This window comes from Micromys minutus (assembly GCF_963924665.1).
Source record: "Micromys minutus genome assembly, chromosome: 1".
In the NCBI taxonomy this organism is placed as follows: Eukaryota; Metazoa; Chordata; class Mammalia; order Rodentia; family Muridae; genus Micromys; species Micromys minutus.
In genome coordinates this window covers 72,132,822-72,141,677 of record NC_137969.1, presented here as the reverse complement: position 1 = coordinate 72,141,677, position 8,856 = coordinate 72,132,822, and the positions used below count along the sequence as shown (strand labels likewise).

General features: G+C 39.3%; 1 pseudogene across 1 annotated transcript; it reads right to left on the bottom strand.

Annotated features, from left to right (window-relative positions):
• Positions 1-1,969: 1,969 nt before the first annotated feature.
• Positions 1,970-2,295, bottom strand: LOC308430057 (large ribosomal subunit protein eL33-like; annotated as a pseudogene). The gene has a single exon. The product of its transcript is annotated as a large ribosomal subunit protein eL33-like (transcript).
• Positions 2,296-8,856: the final 6,561 nt, after the last annotated feature.

The window sequence follows — 8,856 nt, the reverse complement described above, 5'->3', positions numbered from 1 at the left end:
TCATTCTTGTTTCATTTACAGTAAGGGCAGTGGTGACAGATTAAAGAAGATAGAATTTGCTTCTTGGGTCTCAAGTGATTCTCTCATTATCACATCATCAAGCAAACTAAGGGGCTCAAGTTTCATCTGCAGACAAACATAAGGCTTGATCAGGGAAGCCAATGGTCTCCTTTGAGGCATCACTTGCCCTAGATCATCAACGATTCATTAAGGTGTATAATAAGTTAAATCACTTCTGGAGGAGTACTCCTGCTTCAAGCCCAATGATACTGTAGGGTCTCATGCAGACCTATTAGTGGTACCTAATAGAAGGATTGCCACGTACGGTCTAGAACTAGCTGAGATAAAGAGAAAAATAAGGGCTGGAGAGATGGCTCAGTGGTTAAGAGCACAGACTTCTCTTTCAGAGGTACAGAGTTCAGTTCCCAGCAACCACATGGTGGTTCACAACCATCTGTAATGGAATCTGATGCCTTCTTCTGGTATATCTGAAGACAGCAACAGTGTACTCACATACATAAAATAAATAAATAAATCTTTTAAAAAAGAGAAAAATAAAAGCATGAAGAAGAGAAAATGGTCAGTACATTAGTGATTTATAAAATCAACACATATGATTGTCCCAAACTTTCCCTTATGTACCAGTAAGCATCCTCCCATTTAATAGAAGAGAAAACTGAGGCATGAACTGTAATTCTTTTTCAGGAAATAGTCAAAGTTTGGGAGAAAGAGTCATTTTTTTAATCATCTAAGAGAAAGAACTGCCATGCTGTGAAATGCTGTGAAAAACAAATTAAACTGGAAACATGCATAACAATTAGGGGCCGTTGCTATGGTGCTGGAGGGAAGTGATGAACACTAGAGTAAAATCTTGTAAAACTTACTCTTTATTGGATAGAAGAGACATTTTACATTTGCTCCCTGTGTACACCCTTCCTGTTTCTCCCTCCTCCCAAATTTGTTCTCACTCAAGGACTTGAAATTTGAGAGCTTCCTGCTCAGCTGGAGAGTAACTTCACTTCATTTTTGTTTATTAAATTGAATGAGAATGTGAGTAAATTTCTCTCCTTGAATTTTATGCTTCATGTTTTGTGAGATAGGAAAGGGCGGATTCAACTCCTCTCCTCATTCATGAAGCACAAGAAGCATCACTTGTCCCATTAATGACGTGGGCCATTCTCTAGTTTTTCTCTTGGCTTTGGACCCAACTCTTTCTCCTGACCATGCCTAAGTTCACACTTATGGAAAAATGTTAAAATGGTCATAAGCTGGTCCCAAAGCCAGTTTTGCCTTTCCCTCTTTCTCTTTTCCTCCCTCTCCCTCTACTCCATTTCTAGCTCTATCCATCCTAAAGGTAAGAAGAGTTATCAATGCCGAAGATTACAAAAGAAACATCAGTAATGGTGAAAATAAGTAAAGGTCTTGTGTGCACCAGGCTGTGTTTTCCAGGACAATCCTCATCCCTGCACTGCTGCCAGAAGAGAGCTCAGAACAAGGAGTGAAGTAGTGCCTCTCATCCTTTGCTTCCTTATCTACAAAATGCAGATTAGGGATAACTGATCTTTAGCCAGTAGAATTCTATCCACACCCTCCTTTTGAGGATCATTATAGGCGATATAGAGAACATGGTTAGATTTCTATTATCTCATTTTGAATCAAATCAAAGCTCCTTCAGGAAACTTTGTCAACCATCATTAAAGAGAGGACAAAAATAAACCACAGGAGTCTTTGATTCTGGGGCCTGTTAATCAGTCCATTGGGGGGGGGGGAAACTCAGGGGAAAATCACTGTCTCTGGCCATATTAAACCCTGGCAGAGCTGACTTTCTGCATCTCTCCGATACCCACTGGTCTCACCCAGATCTAATAAACAAAGTGTTTGTTACACTGCTTTTTTTTTTTTTTTTTTTTTTTTTTTTTTACAAGAGCACAAATCTACTTTTATTTATTTACTCTCCATTAGTTTAAATCTAGGTTGGGTACAGCATCACACAGATCCTGTGTCCAATGGCCTTTTCAGGAAAGTTGCTTCAGAATTTGGCACGAACCATACCACTGTTTTCATGGGCCCGAGTTACTTTCCCCAGATCACTCTGGTTTTGTTTGGTTTGCCTCCAGGAGTCACTGTACTGTTTTTTGCTTTGTACACGTAAGCACATCTCTTGCCTAAGTAGAACTCAGTTTCATCTTGGGCATAAACACATTCAATTTTAAGAAGAGCTGTGTGCTCTCTTTGGTTCCAGAGACCTTGCTTGTAGCCAGCAAAAGTGGCCTTGCACCACAGTCTTCCAGACATACTTGCGTTCTTTGGAAGTTCTGTTCCCAGCAGGCTCCAGAAATCTGCCCCCAAGTTCAGCAGCCGAAACCTCCCTCCTCATTACACTTCTTACGTCATCAACTCTGTAGTGAGAGAGGTAGCACAGGTTAGACTAAAGTGAGGTCTGGAAAGCTGATTGCTCAGGCTGGACCACTCACATCTCTAAGTGACTCAAGGGAAAGCTACTTTGTAGCTAGTATCTTTTTTTTTTTGCTGTAGATATGATTATTTAAAAGCCATAGAGCAAGCTAGTAATGAAGTATGAAAACATGATAAAATGTGCTAATTAACTGAATTCACATTTATTGATCACATACCACAAAAAAATGTGGTAGAGTTGAAAGAGTAAGATTACAAACATGAATACATGTTTGTTCCTGCTGACCTACCAAGAGCAAAAATGTACTGGCAGTTATGTGAAGGAAGATTATGAAAGACACAGTGGAATTCCATTGGAGCAGGTCATCACTTTTTTTTAGAAAAGAAAGGTCGGAAAATAAAAACTTTAATGAAGAGTTCGGTAAAGTTGAGCCTAGTAGTACAGACTGGAAGAAGTAGAAGAAAGTTCTAGAATTCAAGACCAACCTATGTTACGTAGTGGAGACCCTGTCTTAGTTAGGGCTTTACTGCTGTGAACAGACACCATAACCAAGGTAACCCTTATAAGGACAACATTTAATTGGGGCTGGCTTACAGGTTCAGAGGTTCAATTCTTTATCATCAAGGTGGGAGCATGGCAGCATCTAGATACAGGCAAAACTGAGAGTTCTACATTTTCATCTGAAGGCTGCTAGAAGACCGGCTTCTGGGCAGCTAGGAAGCCATGTCCACAGGGCCACATCTACTCCAACAAGGCCACACCTCCTAATAAGGCCCTGGGTGAACCATATATAAACTATTACAGATCCAGTCTCAACAGAACCCTTGAGATGGCTCAGTAGGTGAAAGTGCTGGCTGCCAAGCCTGACAACCCAAGTTCAATCCCCAGAACCTGCAGGTTAGAAGGAAATAACCAAGTTCTACAAGTTGTCTTGTAGCTTCCATATGTATGCACCCCACAACACACTAAATAAATTAATACATAAATATAAGGAAATATAATACATAAAATTGTTTAATATGTGTGCATATGGCTATATATAAGTTCCAACCTAATCATACCATCCATAACTAGAGTCATGATTGTGTGATTTGAAAACATTTGACAAAGTGGCATGCAGTTTTCTTGAATCTATTTGTCTCATATGAAATTTTAGTAGTTATTTATTACATATTAAACTATTATAAACTAGAAGAGATAATTAGTTGGAAATAAGAATGTTATCTATCTATGTATGTTTGTGTGTGTATCTCGTATGTGTAAAGGATTCTTGAGAAGACCAGAAGAAGGAATTATGTGCTCTGGAACTGGAATTACAGGTTGTTGCAAGGATGGCCTAACGTGGGTACTAGGAACCAAACAGTCCTTCTAGAAGAGTATCCTTTGAACTTAACCACTAAGCCATCTCTGTAGTTCCAAGGTATAACGCATGAATCCTACTTTAATTCAGAGGTTTGATGCACTGTAAATGTTGCTTATATTTCCTCATATGAAGTAATGGATGAAAGCTATACTAAAGATTTATGAATATATGGTTTGGGCTTTATTTCCTTCTCTGTACTATTTGTCCCCAGGCATAGGCCTGGAAGTTTCTGCCTTCATACAATCTAATCTTCTACATGCCCTGACCTTGAAGTCTTCAGCTTCCAGCATCCTTCTGCTAAAGTAGGCCTAAAATGTTTTATCCTCTGAGACTTACTGCTGAATAAATTTACGATTTCTAGCTTTTTCTGAACTCCAGCTAAATGGCTCTACTTAGCTCTTCTGGCTTAAACTCCACTCCAAGCTGACTGATCCAAACCAGCTTCTCTCAGCTTCTGACTGAACTGTTCTGTTTGGAAAGACGGCTTCTGAACTCCATGAGCTGTAGTGCTCTGAACTTGACTGCTCTTCTCTGAACTGACCACAAGTGTACTCAACTGAACTGCACCAAACTGAATTGCTCTAAACTTAACTGACTCAACTGAACTGAAGTCTCTCTCCTTCACTGCTCTTTAAGCATCTTTCCTCTCTGTTATCCTCAGAGTTAGGTGTATTCTATCTCAGACTCATTCTACCAAATCTTTCTTTTATTTGTCACTTTGTCTGCCCCTCAATTAGATGTTACTGTTTGAGATTCAAGGTGTGTACTAAATGTGTGTCTGCACGATCCCTTGTCAGAGAAGCCATGTTGCTGGACTAAAATTCCTCTACAATGTGCAAGGAGAGTTTGTGGTATATGAGGAACTAAAACATCTCATATAAGGATAAGGCTTGAGAAGTAGCCACGAGTGTAAAATACAAAGCAGCATACCATCCCCTTTTTCCCTCAAAGACAGGAAGACCTGTAAAGCTTTAAAATATCTGGTTAGGGGATTGTGGGGTTTTGAGAGTCAACTCAACTGGCAGAGTGTTTGCTGTGAAACATGAAGACCTGTGCTTAGATTTCCCCCTCTCCCCAGATCCCTCTAAAAAGCCAGGCATCGTGGCACTTATCTGCATCTCCCATGTTGAAGTAGCACAGCCAAGGGGTAGCCTGGAGCTTTCTGGCCAGCTCATCTAGTCGAATCAGTGAGCTCCAGGTTCAGTGAGAGTCCATGTCTCAAAAAGTAAGTTGGAAAGCATTTAAGTAAGATACCCAATGTTCAACTTCTGGCCTCCTCATGTACATGCATAAATCACATTTATATGCCTCCATATCTCTATACATGCGTGCACACACAAACACACACACACACACATACACACACACATCCTCACACCCATTCTAGCTATATTTCAGAAATGTTTTTAGAAGAGTAATTCTTTCTCATTGCTTGTATTGTAGAAAAATCTGTTCAGTGGAGTATACTCAAAAATCTAATTCAAAATTTTAGGTTTTGGTTCTCCTCCCAGAACACCCCCTACACACACACACACACACACACACACACACACACACACACACATCATGTTCCATTTACCCAGATAACACAGGAAGTCAAGGAGAAGGAAGTCATTCCAAGATTGATTAGCCTCTCTGGAAAGAGAGAAGTACTGTGGGATGCAGGGCAGAGCTCTAGGTGTTTGTCATGAAATCATCTTCAACAAAGGAGCCTGGAACAAAACTGTCTTCATGAGCTATAACTGCCCTTGTTACAAATGAGCTGTTACAAGGAAGGCTTTTCAGTCAATTAATCTCTCTGAATTATTCTGTAGAGCGCTGAGTTCTGTGATTCATTTTGAAACCAATTTTCAGCTTTTCAGCCTTTCTCTCATGGAGGGTGTCTGTCAATGAGTACGCTCAGCTGTGTACTCCAGCACCTCAAGCTCAGTGAGTCAACGAGTTGAGTCAAGGACCAATTACCTTCACCTTGTTTTTCCTCCAAGAACTTTTACCGCTTTATTTTCCCTTTTGTTGTTAATGTTATTTTCTCTTGCTAATATTGTTTCATAACATCTGCCAGAAAAATAGGAAATCACTTGCAATCTTTGTGGCTTGTCTCTCCGGGTCACAGAGGCTGTTGTAATATAAACCTCAATTGGCTGAGAACAATGTGTTTGATAAACTCTGTGTGCTAAGTACTCTGAAGAACATTCCTAAGTGGTGGTGCGGGGCTTAATGAGTTAGGAAGTCATTGTGGAGGGGCTGCTGTAGAGATGGGAACACTGAAGTAATTTCTGAGAAAGAAACTTGGAACAGATGTTAGAGGATTCTGTGTTTGTGTCCAGAGCATCTTTTATTAAAAGAACAAACCAGTGGCCAGGGAGAACATCTTCATGTCTTGATGGGCCTCCAGCTGCCCCCTGGTACCGAAATTTGTGGAGTCTTAAGTGACTTGGGTCTCACATCCACAGCCAGTGAAGAATAAGTGTAGTAATATCAAATCCCCGGATTTTTTCACCCACTAGTTCAGACTTCTACAGTGCAGTATCATCACATCTAATCCTTAAGAAAACCATGACATATTCTCAACTCCTTGTTATTCTGGAAGCTTTAACATTACTAGAAAGGTATATACAGCTAGTGGTCGAAGGACATTCTGACCGAGAGGCCATGACCTAGGGCAATCTGTATTCTGTATTCCATCCCTCTGACTCACTGTTATCCAAAATGGTGTATGTGTGTGTGTGTGTGTGTGTGTGTGTGTGTGTGTGTGTGTGTGTGTGTGTGTATGTGTGTGTCTATGTGATTGTTTTCCTAGTGAGCTTCAGTGAACTATAGAGATGATTTTTTACTCAACCCCATCCTGACCACAATCTGTCTATCCAGCATATTTCTAGAGAAGTAGAATTTTGAAACAGACATTTTGAAACACAGTTTTTTCAGCCTTCTGAAAACATGAGTAGTTCTCTACAAAAAATGTAATAAATTCTAGGCTCCCGCAGACTTTATACATTATCACTTTTTCTTCTAAGACTCAAAAACATTCATAACAGAGTCTGCCTTCTCATCTTCTATATGCACGCAGTATGTAAATATGCTACTTGAGGGTGTTCCAGGATGAAAAACCACCTTGTTCATAACCCCTGCCTCATCACTGATCACATTTACATGCACTCATTCTGAAGTATCTGGTTCATTTTGTGCTCTCAACATGAATCACATTTTCAACACATGCTTCGGAGAACATGACTCAACTGAATCACATCTTCACTGTACATTTCTCTTTCTACTACATATTCATATTAACAGCTCATGGGATGGAAGGGCGATATAGATGTGTGTGTATGTATGTATGTTACCCTTCTACATACATAAAATGCCTGTAAACTATACATGAGATCATGACCAAATCATTTAGACAACTGGACATATACTGAATGGGCCAACTAAATTGATCATTCCATCTCTCTATATCACCCCAATTTCTGGGACCCAATTCTACTATACAAGCAGTCTGGCCAGTCTATCAATCTGTCTATCTGTCTATCTATCTATCTATCTATCTATCTATCTATCTATCTATCTACCATCTATCATCTATCTGTCTATCTATCAGCTATCTATCATCATCTATCTGTCTATCTCTATCTGTCTGTCTTTCTGTCTCTGGATCTCACATATAAGAAAACTCCTTTCTAAACTTACTTTCATGTTGCCCATTAATTTTATTATGAGAGTACACAAGACAAAAATTCTAGAAACCACCGATCTAAGGTTTGGTGTTTATTAATTTTTCTAGGATCTCAGCACTCAAGTTATATTCACCTGATGTGGTTGTTTGAATGAGAATGGTCCCCATCTATTCAGATGTTTGAGTATTTGGGTCTCAACTGGTGTTTCGGCAGGACTAGGGGATATTGCCTTGGTGAAGAAGATTTGTCACTGGGAATGGGCTTCAAGGTTTAAGAAGCCCATGGCATTCCCAGTTAGTTCTCTTTGCCCTGTGGTTGTTGTTTTAAGGTATGAGCTCGAGGTTACTACTCCGATGTCATGTCTGTCTACCAGCTGCCATGTTGCCCAACATAATGGAAACAGACTCAGCCTCTGAGACTGTAAGTCCCCAATGAACATTTTCTTCTATAAGTTGCCTTGTTCACAATGTTATTTTTTTTTTCATGACAATAAAAAGAAAAACCAAGACACTTGACTAGAGAAAGAAAGCCTCCATTGCTTGCAAAGACCTATTTCCCCTATAACACTTACAAACATTTGGCTTCAAAGTAAACTATCTCTTAAACTCTTTGGTATTAGACTTGTGTTTCTGGCATTAACAGTGACACAGCATCTAGCGGTATGCTAGGGTCAACATTAATTGTCAACTTGACCCAACCTAGAATCACTAAGCTCCAAAGAGTTATAGCTAAGAACTATCAAGATCATATTGGTTCCTGGGCATGCTTTTGGGGAATTGTCTTGATTGTCATTTTAAGTCGGAAGATACAACACTCGGTGCATGGCAACATTCCTGAAGCTGTGCACTGAAGCACATAAAGAGTGAAGAAAGGTAGTCAACAAGCAGACAAACAGAAATTTTTCTTCCTCTTTGCTCTTTCCGTTGGTGCGATGCCTTGACTTCCCCCAAAATTGTGGTCTGTAATCCATATGTGACCCAGGCACAGATTCTTTTTAAATTAATATAAAACTTAGATACAGTGAAATATACAGATCTTAAATGGAAAATAACTGATCTGTTCTCTTTCTTCCTGATGATTAGTTGGTGTTCTCATGTATGAACCTAACACAACAATCCATTTTCTCTTGGTATTCATTTGAATTATATCCAGTTTCTCACTATAATAAATAAAGCTTTTATTATTATTACTATGCATAAATTCATTGTGTTTATACATCTTAATTTCTCTTGGATAAATATTTAAAGATGAATTTCTGGGCCGTAGGACAAATGGACTTTTATTTTGAATGCATCATCAGATCTGGAAAGTTTTCAAAAGACATTGTGCCATTTTTCATTGCTCTCATCAATTCAGATTTCTGCTGCTTTTACATTCTTTTTAATATCAACAGTGTTGGTCTT